At 38.9% G+C, this 18,559-nt stretch overlaps 1 protein-coding gene across 5 annotated transcripts in view; it reads right to left on the minus strand.

The window, feature by feature from the left end:
- The window catches only part of LOC129652967 (olfactory receptor 10AD1-like), a 90,873-nt gene extending 72,512 nt beyond the window's left edge, over nt 1–18,361 (minus strand). For 4 of the 5 annotated variants that reach the window (XM_055582167.1, XM_055582149.1, XM_055582160.1 and 1 more), the window contains exon 1: nt 17,389–18,361. The gene's annotated coding sequence lies outside the window, so the exon portion shown is untranslated. The remainder of the gene's footprint in view (nt 1–17,388) is intronic. The other variant, XM_055582127.1, reaches the window with a different exon arrangement.
- Between the last annotated feature and the right edge of the window lie 198 nt (nt 18,362–18,559).

An 18,559-nucleotide genomic window follows, 5' to 3' on the forward strand; every position in this document is an offset into this window, starting at 1 on the left:
CTGATTCATCCACTGTTCTTCCAAAATGTGTCCTGTTACTTAGTTTCTGAAAAATTCAAGAAACTTCAGTAATTCTCTCACTCCACAGTTCTTCTGTCTATTCTTTCACTGCTTGGATTCTTGGAAAGTTGAAGTTTATGCTGCTTGTGTCCTGACTCATTATAAATGTGGGGGATATCCTCCACCAACCTCCACATTGGTCCCACCCTATAACATATACCTCTACCACCATCTCCAAGTCTGGGTCTTACAAAATCTAATATAATTGAGGCATTTTTGTAATATCAGTGAGTTTGGGGGAGAGCACAGTTTTTAAGGCATCAAGTTAAACTTCAGGAAAGTGACCTCTGCAGTAAAGATTTTTGAAGATCCTTCAAATATCCAGTCAAAAACTACTGACAAAAAAGTGAACTTGTCAAGCTCTTTAAAAGCATCTACTTCTGTATTATTAATTGACAGACTAAGAAGGAAGATTACCTGTCTCCTTACTTCTCTATAACTTCTGTCTACAGCACTTTATTGACATAATTCCACCCTAATGATACCAAAAAAAGAGCTATCCAAAAGTGGTATAACTTCAAGAGCCATTTGGGCTAAGAGTTGTTAACTCTATCAATGTTATCAGCCAATTTAAATCTGTAAATACAGATTAAGTATTCCTGGATCTTGGCCTAGAAATTCTTCACAGCTATTTTAGGACATTAATACCTTCAAGTAAATGTTATTTTAAAATAAGTGTCTAGCTTCTGGTTGTTCTTAGTAAGATAGTTGGTCTAAATACCTGGTACATCAATATCAGAAACAGAGGGTCCTTTTATAATTCAGTTTGCAACATCTGTAATCATGTGCTCCTCTCATTCTTAGTATGGTTTAAGTTTATTTTTGATCAGTCATGCCACAGCCCTGTCAAATGAACAATTTCTTCTAACTCTATTAATTTAATCAATCTTTTGATGCAGTTGATTCAATTTATTACATGCATTTTCTTTATTCTTTCCTTGCATAGTCTATTATTCTGTGATTAAATTGGTAATTTATTACTTGTTTTATTTTTTCCCTAATAAAAGAAAATAGCTACATCTCACAAAATTGTATGTATTTTTGTCACTATTTTTGGTTTTGTAAAATTTTTTTTTAATTTTATTTTATTTTTAAACTTTACATAATTGTATTAGTTTTGCCAAATATCAAAATGAATCCGCCACAGGTATACATGTGTTCCCCATTATTATCAATTCTATTATTGAAGACCAGACACAAGGTATCAGATAAAAGCTGCTGCTGCTGCTAAGTCGCTTCAGTCATGTCCGACTCTGTGCCACCCCATAGATGGCAGCCCACCAGGCTCCCCTGTCCCTGGGATTCTCCAGGCAAGAACACTGGAGTGGGTTGCCATTTCCTTCTCCAATGCATGAAAGTGAAAAGTGAAAGTGAAGTTGCTCAGTCGTGTCCGACTCTTAGCGACCCCATGGACTGCAGCCTACCAGGCCCCTCCGTCCATGGGATTTTCCAGGCAAGAGTACTGGAGTGGGGTGCCATTGCCTTCTCCAAAATTTCCCTTAGTGCCCCTGTTTTTGTCTCCTCTGTTGTCTTTTTGTTTTCTTAGAGCTGACTTCCTGACACGCTTAGTCTCCCGTAACTGGTCAGTTTTCCTTCAAGTGTTCTTCAAGGCTCTAGCTGCAGCTTCTGCTCCTAAGGAAGCTGGAATTCTCTGTGTTCACCTGTCTCCTGGATTTGGGGTGGTGGTTTGCCCTGTGACTCCAACGTTTCTGATAGTTTAAGAAGTGTTATTGATTTTAGTTTGTTCACCTTTTTTTTTTTTTTCTTCATTAATGAGGCTGCGAGTGACAACTTGCAAGCACTATACTTCTTCCATGTGGATTAGACTTATAATTTAGTTCTTGTTTTTGGAGGAGCAACTTTCTTGGAGAATTTTGAGGCCACCATAGAGTGATGGTATCACACACTTCACAGCATATTTCTCCCACCCATTGCCTTTTTTTTAAGTAAAAAAAGCAGTGAAGCTGGAAGAAAATGCAAGGAACTGTAGGAACTACAAACATGTTTTTTCTCTCCTGACTGGTGCAGCAGCAGCAGCAGCAGCAGGGCTTCTCAGGTGAGGGTTACATAGGTTTATAGAACGAAAGTGGCCCGTGGCCAAGTGAGTATATCCTGATGTGCATGTACAGTGCTGTAAGTAATTTTAGCTGTTATATAACCATGCAAAGTCATTGTTTATAGGATGTGGGGCATGAGCAAGAGGAGGTGGGGTGAGAGAGCCTGACTGACACCATCTTGGCTAATTCCTATTTCCCCACAACTATCTTCTACAATTCCTTTGGCTCCCTTGTTGCTCTCAGTCTGCTCTTTTCAGAGTAGCAAAAAGAAAAATGATGAACAAAAAGGAGAACAGTTTAATGGGGGCTTCTGGGACAACACCAAGCCTACTTACATTCACATTATAGAGGTTTCAGGAAAAGAAGAGAGAATAGAGGTCTCAGGAAAAGAAGAGAGAAGAGGGTTGAAAATGTATTTGGTGAAATGATGGCTGAAACAGACATCAAGTGCGGGATGCACAGAGAGTATCAAAGAAATGAACTCAAGCAGACTCACACCAAGACATATCATAATTAAAATCATAACAGTTAAAGACAGAATTCTAAAGGCAGCTAGATAAAGACAATGGGTCATATTCAAGAGAATCCCCATGACTATTAGCTGATTTTTCCGCAGAATCTTTGCAGGCTTGAAAGTAGTGCATTATATATTTAAAGTGCTGAGAGAGAAAAACCTGCACCTTAAGATACTCTACCCAGGTTATCATTAATAATTGAAGGAAAGATAAAGAACTTCTCAGAGAACAAAATACGGGAGTCCATCAATACTGAACCAACCTTACAAGAGATGTTGCAGGGTCTTCTGTAAGTGGAAAAGTAAAGGCTGCAACCAAAAGCAAATCTCGACCTCATGAGAGGCTGTGTGTTTGCAGATGCTCCCACTGGACCTGTGCAAAGCTGGTGGCCAGAAGCAGAATGGTACTCAGCAGAGTATTGTTGTGGATATGCAGGAGTTTTGACATGAACTCCCATCTTTGATCCACTGTCAGGGCAGTGACATCAAGTCAGTGACCTGGAGGTCGGAGACTACATCCTGACACGGGAAATGTGCAAGGAGCGCAAGAGCATCGGTGATCTGATTGGCTTTTTGAACAACTGCTGCCTCTACAGCCAGTACATCTCCTGGTACTACAAGCAGCAGGTACTTTTGATAGAGTTGGACCCCACTAAGCCTTTCTCTCTCATGTCCCAAGGTGTCTTCCATCAGGACATCTCTGGCAATGTACATCAGCTTCAAGCTCACCTCCTCATGCTGCACTTCCCTGGCTCCCTATCCTCTGCATACCTTCTCTCCCGCCACCCCCCACCCCCCAGTTGTTTGAGGAGTTGAATTGGAACAAGTCACAACCGGATGCTGTGATGGCCATGATTGTGGCTGCTGATTTCGAGACCCTCTCTGAGACAGAGAGATATAACTCTGGTCCCCAGGACTTCTTGTTAAAAATTCCAGGGGTAAATGCCAAAAACGGTCACTCCTTGATGAACCACATTAAGAACATTGCCAAATTAGCAAGTCTGTCCCTTGACAAGCTGGCAAGCATGCTGGGGAATGCAGTGAGTGCCAGGCAGCTCTATAACTTCATTCATACCTCCTATGCAGAGGTCCTGTTCAGGGGAAAAATGAAGAAATGAACAGTGTTGCCTTTTTTCTTTCCCATGACTATGCTTCTCAGCTGCTCTTCACCTGCCTTCACAGGTCTTTATTAATTATTAGCCCAGTAGCTCATTCTCTGGGCTTCCCAGGTAGCTCAGTGGTAAAGAATTTGCCTGCCAATGCAGGAGATGCAGGTTCAATCCTTGGGTCAGGAAGGATCCAGAAAATCTCCAGGAAGAGCCCTTGAAGAAAGAAATGGCAACCCACTCCAGTATTCTTGACTGGGAAATCCCATGGGCAGAGCAGCTAGGCGGGCTACAGCCCATGGGGTTGCAAAAGATTTGGCCGTGACTTTGTCACTAAACAACAACAATAGGAAAAGAAAACCCCTATTAGTAAAGGCCAATATATAGTAAAAGTTGTGGTGCTAAGATTAAAAGACAGGAATTATAAAACCAAATACAACTACAAGAAACAGTTAAGGGGTAAACATGAAGATGTAAAATATGACAAAAAAGCACAAAATGTGGGTGAGGGGAGTAAAAAATGTGTCTTCTCAAATGGGCTTGAACTTAAATAACTACCAGTTCAAAACAAGTAGATATACTTATAGGTCAACATATATGAATCCCATTGTAACTACAAATCTACAATAAATATACAAAAACTAGAGAGAAAAGAACATAAACATACCACTAAAGAAAATCATCAAATCACAAGGGAAGAAACTAACAGAACAGAATAGAACAGAGAAGAACTATGAAAATATCTGGAAAAGAAGTACAAAATGGCAATAAGTACCTAACTATCAAAAATTACTTTAAATATCAACTGGACTAAATCCTCTGATCATAGGGTGGGTGATTGGAAAAGAAAACAAGGCCTTTTATTTTTAATTAATTAATTTATTTTAATTGGAGGCTAACTACTTTACAGTACTGTAGTGGGTTTTGCCATACATTGACATGAATCAGCCATGGGTGTATATGTATTCCCCATCTTGAAGCCCCCTCCTACCTCCTTCCCCATCCCATCCCTCAGGGTCATCCCAGTGCACCGGCCCTGAGTGCCCTGTCTCAGCCATTGAACCTGGGCTGGCAATCTGTTTCACACATGCTACTGCTGCTGCTGCTGCTAAGTCACTTCAGTCGTGTCCGACTCTGTGCAACCCCATAGACGGCAGCCCACCAGGCTCCCCTGTCCCTGGGATTCTCCAGGCAAGAACACTGGAGTGGATTGCCATTTCCTTCTCCAATGCATGAAAGTGAAAAGTGAAAGTGAAGTCACTCAGTCGTGTCCGACTCCTAGCAACCCCATGGACTGCAGCCTACCAGGCTCTTCCGTCCATGGGATTTTCCAGGCAAGAGTACTGGAGTGGGGTGCCATTGCCTTCTCCAGTTTCACACATGGTAATACACAAAAATAAGGCCTTTCTATCTGATGCTTAAAAGAAATTCAATTCAGAGCTAGGTGCACACCGGCTGCAAGTGAGGAGATGGAAAAGATAATTCATGTGAATGGCAATGACAAGAATGCTGGGGTAGGAGTACTCACTGGTATCAGACAAAATAGACTTTAAAACAAAGTGTAGTTTGGGATTGACACGTACACACTACTATATTTAAAATAGGTAACCAACAAGGACCTACTGTATAGCACAGGAAACTCTGCTCAATAATCTGTAATAACCTAAATGAAAAAAGAATTTGAAAAGAATAGATACATGTATATGTATATCTGAATCACTTTTCTGTACACCAGAAGCTAATATAAAATTGTTAATATGCTCCAGTGTAAAACAAACATTAAAAATCTATAATAAAAGATAAATAAAGGCATTATATAATGATAAAGGAATTAATACAAGAAGAGGATATAACATTTGCTAACATATATATACCTTAATAGTTGCAAAGGGAGAAATTGACAATATTACAATAATAAGAGGGAACTTTTAACACCCCTTACATCAACAGACAGATCAACCCAACAGAATATCAATAAGGAATCACTGGCTTTACATGACATATTAGACCAGTTGCACTTAATAGATACCTTCAGAACATTCCATCCAAAAATAACAGAAGACACATTCTCCAGGATAGATCCATATGCTCGGCCACAAAACAAGTCTCAACAAATTTAAAAGATAGAAATTATACCAAGCATATATTTCTAACCACAATGATATAAAACTAGGAATCAATTACAGGAAGAAAAATGGGGAAATAACAAACATATGAAGACAAAACAACATACTACTAAACAATCAGTGGGTAAATGAAGACATCGAAGAAGAAATGAGAAAATACCTCAAGACAAATGAAATTTTTAAAATCTAAGGAGTACGTCAAAGCTGTATATGGTCACCCCGCTTATTTAACTTATATGCAGAGTATATCATGAGAAATGCTGGGCTGGATGAAGCACAAGCTGGTATCAAGATTGCTGGAAGAAATATCAATAACCTCAGATATGCAGATGACACCACACTTATGCCAGAAAGTGAAGAAGAACTAAAGAGCCTCTTGATGAAAGTGAAAGAGGAGAGTGAAAAAGTTGGGTTAAAGCTCAACATTCAGAAAACAAAGATCATGGCAGCCGGTCCCATCACTTCATGGCAAATAGATGGAGAAACAGTGGAAACAATGGCTGACCTTATTTTTCTGGGCTCCAAAATCACTGCAGATGGTAACTGCAGCCATCAAATTAAAAGATGCTTACTCCTTGGAAGGAAAGTTATGACCAACCTAGATAGCATATTCAAAAGCAGAGACATTACTTTGCCAACAAAGGTCCATCTAGTCAAGGCTATGGTTTTTCTAGTAGTCATGTATGGATGTGAGAGTTGGACTATAGAGAAAGCTGAGTGCTAAAGAATTGATGCTTTTGAACTGTGGTGTAGGAGAAGACTCTTGAGAGTCCCTTGGACTGCAAGGAGATCCAACCAGTCCGTCCTAAAGGAGATCAATCCTGAGTGTTCATTGGAAGGACTGATGTTGAAGATGAAACTCCAATACTTTGGCCACCTCATGCGAAGAGCTGACTCACTTGAAAACACCCTGATGCTGGGAAAGATTGAAGGCAGGAGGAGAAGGGGACGACAGAGGATGAGATAGTTGGATGGCATCACCGACTCAATGGACATGAGTTTGGGTAAACTCCGGGAGTTGTTGATGGACAGGGAGGCCTGGTGTGCTGCGGTCCATGGGGTAGCAAAGAGTCAGATACAACTGAGTGACTGAACTGAACTGAACTGATAGGACACAGCAAAAGCAGTTTTAAGAAGTTTATAGTGACTATACAGACCTACCACAGGAAAGCAAAAATTCTCAAATAAAAATCTAAATGTATATTTAAAGAAACTAGAAAAAGAATAAGCAAAGACCAAAATTGGTAAGAGGAAATAATAAATGTCAAAATGGGAATAAATAAAAAAGAAACTTAAAAAAATCAATGAAACTAACAGCTGATTCTTTGAAAATATAAACAAACAAACAAGCAAAGCCTTTAGCCAGATTCACCAAAATAAAAAGACACCCTAAATAAATAAAACCAGAAATTAAAAGGCAGAAATTACAACTGGTACTGCAGAAACACTACAGATTATCAGAGAATACTATGAACAATTAAATGCCAATAAATTAGCCTGGAGGAAATGAATAAATTCCTAGAATCATACAATCTCTCCAGGCTGAGTCATAAAAAAATAGAAAAGTTGAATGGCCCAATTACTAGCAATGAAATTAAATCAGTAATAATAATAAAAAAACCTTGCACCTCATAATCCCAGGCCCAGAGTACTTTACAGGTGAATTCTACAAAAACATATAAAGAAGATTTAATACCTATTATTCTCATATTATTCTGAAAAATTGAAGAAGGAATATATTCAAACTCATTTTATGGGAAGGATTACATAACCAGACAAGGACAATGCAAAATAACATTACCAGCCAAAAACCTTGATGAATATAGATGTGAAAATTCTCAACAAAATATTAGAAAACTGAAGTTAACATTAAAAATCATAATCATGAGCAAATGGTATTCATTTCAGGGATGCAAGGATGATTTTACATCCATAAATTGATCAATGTGATACATTAACAAAACAAAGGCTAAAAATCATATGATCATCTTCTTTTTAAATTTAAATTAATTGACTTATTTTAATTGGAGACTAATTACTTTTCAATATTGTGGTGGTTTTTGCCATACATTGACATGAATCAGCCATGGGTGTACATGTGTCCCCTCATCCTGAGCATCCCTCCCACCTGCCTCCCCACCCCATCCCTCTGGGTTGTCCCAGAGCACCAGCTTTGAGTGCCCTGCTTCATACATTGAACTTGGACTGGTCATCTATTTTACATATGGTAATATACATGTTTCAATGCTATTCCTTCAAATCATCCCACCCTCACCTTCTCCCACAGAGTCCAAAAGTCTGTTCTTTACATCTGTGTCTCTTATGCTGTCTTGCACATAGGGTCATCATTACCATCTTTCTAAGTTCCATATATATGCATTAATATACCGTATTGGTGTTTCTCTTTCTGACTTACTTCATTCTGTATAAGAGGCTCCAGTTTCATCCACCTCATTAGAACTGACTCAAATGTGTTCTTTTTTATAGCTGAGTAATATTCCATTGAGGACTTGTTCTGGTTAACTAGTGACATATACAGTTAATTATCAGCTGTCTATCAGGGATCTACTGACCTTCAAGCAGATTGTTCTTCCATTCTATATCTAATCCATTTTCTTTTCCTAGGAAATTTCCTTATTAGAAATAAATATTTTAATTGATTTAAAAAGAACATTTTTTTCTTGCATGCATGCAGGAGTATTAAAAATGTTGACACGTTTATTTTTTTAAAAGTTTTTAGCAAAGTTTCTTGGTATAAAATATCCCAATATTAATTGCCTTCATGAATATCATCAATAAACTACTAAAAGCTCAACATTCAGAAAATGAAGACCATGGCATCTGGTCCCATCACTTCATGGGAAATAGATGGGGAAACAGTGTCAGACTTTATTTTTCTGGGCTCCAAAATCACTGCAGATGGTGACTGCAGCCATGAAATTAAAAGACGCTTACTCTTTGGAAGGAAAGTTATGACCAACCTAGATAGCATATTCAAAAGCAGAGACATTACTTTGCCAACAAGTTCCGTCTAGTCAAGGCTATGGTTTTTCCAGTGGTCATGTATGGATGTGAGAGTTGGACTGTGAAGAAGGCTGAGCGCCGAAGAATTGATGCTTTTGAACTGTGGTGTTGGAGAAGACTCTTGAGAGTCCCTTGGACTTCAAGGAGATCCAACCAGTCCATTCTGAAGGAGATCAGCCCTGGGTGTTCTTTGGAAGGAATGATGCTAAACCTGAAACTCCGGTACTTTGGCCACCTCATGCAAAGAGTTGACTCATTGGAAAAGACTGATGCTGGGAGGGATTGGGGGCAGGAGGAGAAGGGGACGACAGAGGATGAGATGGCTGGATGGCATCACTGACTCGATGGATGTGAGTTTGAGTGAACTCCGGGAGTTGGTGATGGACAGGGAGGCCTGGCGTGCTGCAATTCATGGGGTCGCAAAGAGTTGGACATGACTGAGCGACTGAACTGAACTGAACTGAATATTCCATTGTGTATATGTACCACAACTTCTTTATCCATTCATCTGCTGATGGACATCTAGGTTACTTCCATGTCCTAGCTATTGTAAACAGTGCTGCAATGAACAGTGGGGTCATGTGTCTCTTCAATTCTGGTTCCTCTATATATATGCCCAGCAGTGGGATTACTGGGTCGTATGACACTTCTATTTCCAGTTTTTTAAGGAATCTCCATACTGTTCTCCATAGTGGCTGTACTAGTGGCAAAAAAAGCATTTGAGAAAATTCACATTCATTTATGGTAAAAACTCTTAACAAAGTGGGTATAGAGGGAACATGTCTCAATACACTACCCACAGTTAATATCATACTCAGTTCTCTAAGATCAGGAACAAGACAAGGATGCCTACTTTTGCCACTTTTATTCAACATTGTATTGGAAGTTCTATCCAGAGCAATTAGGCAAGAAAACTCATAAAATTCATCCGAATTGGAAAGGAAGAAGTAAAAAGTGTCACTATTTGCTGATTGTGTGTGTGTGTGTATGTGTTAGGCACTCAGTCGTGTTTGACTCTTTGTGACCCCATGGACTGTAGCCTGCCAGGCTCCTCGCCAAGGAATTCTCCAGGCAAGAATACTGGAGTGGGTTGCCATTTTCTTCTCCAGGGGATCTTCCTGACCCAGGGATTGAGCCCGGGTCTCCTGCATTGCAGGCAGATTCTTTTACCACTGAGCCATCAGGGAAGCCCCATGTAAATTTGCAGATTACATGATACTAAGTATATAAAATCCCGAAGACTTTACAAAAAAAAATGATTAGAACCAATCATTGCAGGATACAAAGTTAATATACAGAAATCTGTTGCATTTTTGTACACTAATAATCAACTATTAGAAAAAGCAATAAAGAAAGCAATTTCATTTAAAACTGCATCAAAAGAATAAATTACTTATGAGTATGAATGACCTGCACTCTGAAAACTATAAGACACTGAGGAAAGAAACTGAAAACATATAGGTGAAAAGATATACTGTGCTCATGAATTAGAAGAATCAATATCAATATCATTAAAATGTCCATACTTCTCAAAGTAATCTACAGATTCAATACAATCCCTATCAAAATATCAATGGAATTTTTCACAGAACTAGAAAAAAATAATCCTAAATTATTTTGGGACTACAAATGCCAAAGCAATATTGAGAATAAGAACAAAGTTGGAGGCACCACACTCCCAGACTTGAAACTGTACTACAAAAATATAATAATCAAAACAGAATGGCACTGGCACAAAAAGAAACACATAGATCAGTGGAACAGAGCAGAGAGCCCAGAAATAAATTTACACTTATATGGTCAATTAATTTTTGGCAAAAGAAGCCAAAATATACAATGAGGAAAAGACAGTCTCTAATAAATGGTGTTGGAAAAATTGGACAGCTACATGCAAAAGAATGAGACTGGACCACTTTCTTACACTATATGCAAAAACAAACTCAAAATAGATAAAAGAGTTAAATGTAAGACCTGAAATCATAAAACTCCTAGAGGAAAACATAGGCATGGCACTCTCTGACATAGTTCTTAATATTTTTTTTGATACATATCTTTAGGCAAGGGAAACAAAAGCTGAAATCAACAAATGGACTACATCAAACAAAATGTTTTTGTACACTGAAGGGAACCATGAACAAAAAGTAGAAGATACCAAGAGGAAGAAGATATTTGTAAACTATGTATCTGATAAGTGGTTGATATCTACAATACATAAATAATTCATACAACATAAAAAATAATTAGGCAGGGACTTCCCTGGTGGTCCACTCTATGATCTGAATGCAGGGGGCCCAGTTTCAGTCCCTGGTCAGGGAACTAGATTCCACATGCTGCAACTGAGAGCCTGCATCACATGCCACAGCGAAGATCCTGCGTGCTGCAACTAAGACCAGGTGCAGCCAAACAAATTGAAAAAAAACTGGGCAGAGGACCTGAATAGACATTTTCCCAAAGAAGACATACAAATGGCAAACAAAAAGATGCTCAACATTACTAATCACCAGGGAAATACAAATCAAATCCACAGGGATGGACCTTTAGGCTATTTGTTCTTGCAAGTTCTGCCCAACCCTTTTGCGACCCCATGGACTGCAGCCCACCAGGCTCTTCTGCCCATAGTATTTCCCAGGCAAGAATACTGGAGTGGGTTGCCATTTCTTTCTCCAGGGGATCTTTCTGATCCAGGGATTGAACCTGCATCTCCTGCATTGCAGATGAATTCTTTACCACTGAGCCACTGGAGAACCCCTTAGGGTATTAAGCCAGGTGAAATAAGTCAGACAAAGATAAATACTGTATAATTTCATTCATATGTAGAATCTTAAAAATCAAAAGTAATGAGCAAACAAAACAAAACAGAAACAGACTCATAGATGAAGAGAAAAAACTGGTGGTTACCTGAAAAAAAGTGGGTGTGGGGATGGATAAAGTAGATAAAAGTACAATCTTCCAGCTATAAAGTAAATAAGTTATGGGATTGTAATGTACACATAGGAAACAGAGTCATTAATATTATAACAATGTTGTATGGTAACTGGACTCATTGTGGTGATTATTTCATAATGTATACATTTTAAAAAAATTGAATCTGCATACTTTGTTGTACATCTGAAACAAATATTGTATGTCAAATACAACTTAGTTAAATAACTCCAAAATACATGAGGCAAAAGGAAATAAAGCTAGGAGAAAAATACAGATACACAATTACAGTTGGAACTGTTTCAGTAATCAATTCTACAAGTACATCAAATCCCCATATATAATAGGCCTCAACAACTCTATCACTCATGCTAACCAAAGTGACATTTATGGAACACTAAGCCTAGCATTAACAATATACACATCCCTTCCAGAGGCACAAGCAGATTTCACCAAGACAGACCTTATTCTGGGCAATAAATGAGGAATTTTAGAGAACTTAAATCATTCAGATTATGTTATTTGATCATAAAAAATTATATTAGGGGTCAATAACAGAAAGATAGACACAAATGGCTTCCATATCTTGGCTATTGTAAACAATGCTGCTATAAACATTGGGCTGCATGTATCTTTTCAAATTAGTGTTTTCATTTTTTCTGAATATATTCCCAGGAGGAATGGCCGGATTATATGATAGTTCTATTTTTAGTTTTTTAAGAAACCTCCACACTATTTTCCATAGTGGTTGCATTAAGTTGCATTCCCACCAACAGTGCACAAGTTTCTCCCTTCGCCAAAACCTTGTCAGCAGTTGCTATTTGTAGACTTTTTGATGATAGCCATTCTGAAAGATGTGATATCTCACTGCAGTTTTGATTTGCATTTCTCTAATAATTAGTGATATTGAGCATCTTTTCTGGAGAAGGCAATGGCAACCCACTCCAGTGTTCTTGCCTGGAGAATCCCAGGTACGAGGAGCCTGGTAGGCTGCTGTCTATGGGGTCACACAGGGTCAGACATGACCAAAGTGACTTAGCAGCAGCAGCAGCAGCAGCAGCAGCAGAGCATCTTTTCATGGGCATGTTAGCTACCTATATATCTTCTATGGAAAAATGTCCATTCAGGTCTTCTGTTCATTTTTTGATTGGATTATTTTTAAGATATTGAGTTGTATGAGCTGTATGCAAAGTTTGGATATTGACACCTTATTGGTCTTATCATTTGCAAATATTTTCTACCATTCAGTAGGCTATCTTTTCATTTTATTAATGCTTTGCTTTGCTGTGAGAAAGCTTTAAAATTTAGTTACTCCATTTGTTTATTTTTGCTTTTAGTTATTTTGCCTTAGGAGATGTATCCAAAAAATATTGCTATGATTTATGTTGGAAGGTGTTCTGTATATATTCTCTTCTAGGAATCCTATGGTTTCATGCTTACATTTAGTTCTTTAAACAATTTAGAGTTTATTTTTGTATATGGTGTGAGGAAATGTTCTAATCTCTATTCTTTTACATGTTGCTGTCCAGTTTTTCTAGAGCCACTTGTTGAAGAGACTATCTTTTCTCCACTGTATATTCTGGTATCCTTTGTTATAGATTAATTAACCATAGGTGCGTGGGTTTATCTCTGGGCTCTCTGTTCTGTTACATTGATCTACGTGTCCTTTTTGGTGCCAGTACAGCGCTGTTTTGATTACTGTAGTTTTGTAGTACAGTCGGAAATCTGAGAGGGCTCTACATCAGCTTTGTTCTTTTTTCCCTCAAGCCTGCTTTGGCAATTTGGGGTCCTTTGTGTTTCCTTGTGGATTTTAAGATTATTTGTTCTATTTGTATGAAAAAATGGCATAGGTATTTTGATAGAGATGGTATTAAATCTGTAGATTTCTTTTAATGATATTATTTCTATTTTCTTCTTAAAACCACTGACAAAGAAAGCTCTTTGCAACTATGAGATGACCTCGAGGATACTGAGCATACTACCACTTCTTTTTTTTCCTTGGGAAGTGAAAGGACTTTATTATTCAGGCAGTGTACGTTTTTCAAATTTAAGAGTCTTGTAGAGTAGTTGTTTCATAGTATACTATCACTTCTGCCTACACTTTATAGGTTGAAGAAAGTCACAAAGTCACGTTCAGATTCAATGGTTAGGAATGTATAATCACATGACAATGGATAGGGATTATCCTATTGTGGAGATAGAAACCAGTTTATTAAACCAGTCTATGCAATTGCTATTCAAATAACCTAATTCCTTTCATTCCTCCATTTTCCTCACTCCTCATATCTATTCCATCAGGACATCCTGTTGAATTTTTTGTCAAATTACACACAGAATCCACAGATTTTCCTTCTGCCACCCATATCCAACATACCATCATCTCTTGCCTGGGATCCTAGAGTCTTCAAATTGGTCTTCTCACTTTTTCTCTTACCCTTTACTTATCAATTTTCCTTACTGGATTGCAAGACTGATCTTAAAATGTAAATCAGTTTGTATTGTACATTCACTTAAAAATGACTTTTTAATACACTAATAGCCTTGAAAGCCATGTATTATTCTTCTGCCTATTTCTCCAATCTTATCTCATTCTGGTTTCTTCTTTGTTCACTATGTTCCAGCCCCATGAGTCTTATTTCAGGAAAACAAAACAAAACAAAACAACTTTTACAAGCACTTTCCTATTTCATTGCCTTTGATTATGCTATTAAATCTCCCTAGAATGCTCTTTTCTTGATTTTTGCCATGACTAGCTCATAATTAACCCTTAAGTTTTAGTTTATGTATCATTTTCTGAGATAGGCCTTCTGTGATCCTCCTCTCTAAAGTTTGAAAGTGAGTCGCTCAGTTGTGTCTGACTCTTTGCATATATAGTCCTGTACTGTACTGTATAGTCTTTGTACTGTATAGTCCATGGGATTCTCCAGGCCAGAATACTGGAGTGGGTAGCCTTTCCCTTCTTCAGAAGATCTTCCCAATCCAGGAATTGAACCAGGGTCACCTGCATTGCAGGCAGATTGTTTACCAACTGAGCTATCAGTGAAGCCCTCTCTAAAGTTCATCTGCTGCTATTCTCTACCTACCTCTTTGTTTGATTCTATCATAAATCTTATTTGTTGGTTTACTTATCTCCTCAGCTAGAGTGTAAGCACAATGAAGACAAGGACCATTTCTGTGTTGCTCACTGTTCTATCCCCACACCTGGCCTTGACCCTGGTACTTGGTAGGTTAGAAATGTTGAGGGACTTCCCTGGTGGTCCAATGGCTAAGACTCTGTGTTCCCAATGCAGGGGGTCGGGGTTCCATCCCTGGTCAGGGAACTAGATCCCATATGCCGTGACTCAAGATTCTGCATGTCACAACTGAAAAAGATCCTGTGTGTTGCAACTAAGACCTGATGCAGCCAAATCAATAAATAAATATTTTTAAAATGTTGAATACGTGAGTGTATTAATGAATAAATGAGATAATGAAGATGTTATCTGATGCAGTGGCCATGGGGAAAGAAAGGAAAGAAAATGTGAAACTTTTTAGACCAGGTTAAATGCCCAATCTTTTTTGAGGCCTTTCCTTATCTCTCTAGTAAGAGATTGAGTATAGTGCCCCATGGCTGAACATCCTCTGATTTTTTTTGTGCCTCATTTGTGGTACATAACATGCTCTCTTAAAGTGATTGAATGACTACTCTTTCCTGTCAGATTTTTATCTATCTTAAGGCAAAGACTATATTTTATTCATCTATCTCCCACAATATTCAGCACCTTACTTGGTGAATAGTAGACTGAATATATGTTTAGAATGGAAGGATAGGGAATCATCTGAACATTTGCATCTTCAGTGCTGAGGGGAAGATTTCTCCATAAATTAGGTAACTGAATAATTTCCCTGTGACTCATCATCTTTGGGAAGGAGGTTTTCCAATCTCATTACAAAAGTTCAGTGTCTAGGGCATGAGCTTGCCATACTTCACTTTTTGAAGTAGACCAAAGAGAGATACAAATAATGGATTAACATTTTTCTAGTATTAGTAATCTCAAGTAAAAGTTTGCTATTTCCCTAATGAATTATAATACAGAGCATTTCCCAGCATACCCCAGTAAGGTCAACGGAAATTACTTGGAACTTGCAAACTTTTCTCCCGGGGGGCGGGGTGGGGGGGAGGTGGGCGGAAACCTGGTAATAGTGTTGAACATACTGAAGAGGCACTTGGTTCCCAGCCAGTCTGTTCCCTGGCCAAGCCCCTCATCCCCTCTTCTTTAGTGTGTGTGGGAATAGGCTTAAGGGGAAGAGAAAGTAGAATCAATCTGAGACCCTCAGGGCCTCATTAGCATTTTTTACTTAGAGCCCCAGAGGTTCCAAGTGTGGACATCCCAACAGGCAGCTTTACTTTAGATCAATTAAGGCCAGATTCATTTAGAATGAATCTAAATGAATCTCAGGAGGTTAGTTAGGAAGATACCTCTAGGAACTCCCTGAGTGACATGCCTAAAGAGGATCAGGAGCAGCTGGGATTTATTAAGGGAGTGATCAAGGAGCACATGTCCAGGAGAGGTCCCTGCAGATCTTGTTCCAAACATCCTGAGTAGCCTGGCAACTCCAGGGCTAACTCTCCCTGCTACTGTAACTTAAAAACTGTCCCTGAAAGGCTCTCTCTAATCCCACCCTAAATCTTTCCTTTGCAGTCTCTTTTGAATTAATCAGGAGAAGCTTATCTCTGATTTGGGGGTATCCCTGTGCATTTCTCTAATCTACCCCAATCACCAATAGCCAGATTAAATCCCTTCTGGAAACAAGACTTTCATCTCATTGTACCCTGCATTATGGATTGTCCGCAATAACAAAAGTAAAAGCTATTCAACAATAGATTAATTGTAAATAAAATACAGACCACCTATATAATGACATTTTATGCAGTCATCAAAATATTTATGATGAGTTGTTTACTCCACGAATACCTATGTATAATTTTAAGAAAATTTTAAGAAAAAATTTTAAGAAATTTTAATTAACTAATTTTAAGAAAAAAATCAGAATAACGAATTCTAAAGCTATGTGAAATCACATTTTGGCAAAGAATAAATGGAAATACACCAAAATGAAAACCTTGGAAGTATTATGTATATTTCCTACTTGTTATTTTTCTTTAGGGCTTCCCTGGTGGCTCAGATGGTAAAGAATCTGCCTGCAATGCAGGAGACCCAGGTTCGATCCCTGGGTCGGGAAGACCCCCTGGAGAAGGAAATGGCAACCCACTTCAGTAATCTTGCCTGGAGAATTCTATGGACAGAGGAGTCTGGTGGGCTGCAGTCCATTGGGTCACAAAGAGTCAGACAAGACTGAGACACTAACACACACACACACACACAATTTTTCCTTAAACTTTTCTATAGTTTCAATAGTACATATCACTATCATAATCAGGAAAAACACATTAAAATGGTAATGGAGCCATTGAGCATAGAGTTATGATTGTCTAACATAACGCCAAAGAAAAATGACTGATCAATGTATTGGTTTCTTAGAGCTGTCATAACAAATTACTACAGACTAGGTAGTTTAAAGCAACAGAAATGTATTACCTCACAGTTCTGGAGGCTAGAAGTCTGAAAGCAAGGTGTTGGTAGGTTTGGTTCCTCCTGGAGGCTCTGAGGAAGAATCTGTTTCATACAGCTCTCCTTCTGGTGGTTGCTGGCAATCCCTGGCATTCTTTGGCTTGTTAGACACATTACTCCATCATCACATGGGTTTTCTCTGGGTATCTGTGTCCGAATCTCCCCCTTCTTATAAGGACACTAGTCATTAGATAAGAGACCACCCTTATCCAGTTGATCTCATCTTAACTTGATTATATCTGCTAAGACCCTATTTCCAAATAAGGTCACATTCACATAGAGGTTGCTGGGAGAATAAACACCCAGACTTTACTCTCTGTTCTGTCTCTCATCTCTAATCAAATGGTAGAACCCAGACGGAAGCCAGAGGGCAAGAAAGCTTATGATGGGGGACCATACACATCATCCTCTGGCCACCAAGCAGGGTGTGGAATAGATTTGTAAGGGTAAAGGGAGCTGTCTAGAACACTGCATATTTATTTAGTGTCATGAATGTTTGGACTGAGGACTTAGTTCTCCCCTAGAAGTTGTCGAGAGGCTGTTCCTTATCACCTGGGCCTTTTACTTTGCTTCATCAAAGTAATCTTCCCTGATAGCTCAGTTGGTAAAGAATTTGCCTGTAATGCAGGAGACCCTGGTTCTATTACTGGGACTGGAAGATCCCCTGGAGAAGGGATAGGCTACCCACTCCAGTATTCTGGGGCTTCCCTTGTGGCTCAGCTGGTAAAGAATCTGCCTGCAATGCAGGAGACCTGGGTTCAGTCCCTGGGTTGGGAAGATCCCCTGGAGAAGGGAAAGGCTACCCACTCCAGTATTCTGGCCTAGAGAATTCCATGGACTGTATAGTCCATGGGGTTGCAAAGAGTCGGACACGACTGAGCAACTTTCAACATTCTAACCTCCATCCTCTACCTCTTCATTGTTGTTGTTGTTTAGTTGCTAAGTCACCAGCCTCCTGGTACAAAGACAGTCTCTCCTGGTTTTTGTAAGATTTCCAGGGGTTTGAATTGGGGTGGCCAGGTTGGAAGCTGCATCTGGGGATAGATGATGTTAAACCCAGGTAATAGCTTCATCTTGCTGGTTCCCTCCTTCTTCATGGGTCACCTTTATGAGTTCTCTGGGCGTGCTGGTAGGGAAC

This window comes from Bubalus kerabau, chromosome 1 (assembly GCF_029407905.1).
Source record: "Bubalus kerabau isolate K-KA32 ecotype Philippines breed swamp buffalo chromosome 1, PCC_UOA_SB_1v2, whole genome shotgun sequence".
Taxonomy (NCBI): Eukaryota; Metazoa; Chordata; class Mammalia; order Artiodactyla; family Bovidae; genus Bubalus; species Bubalus kerabau.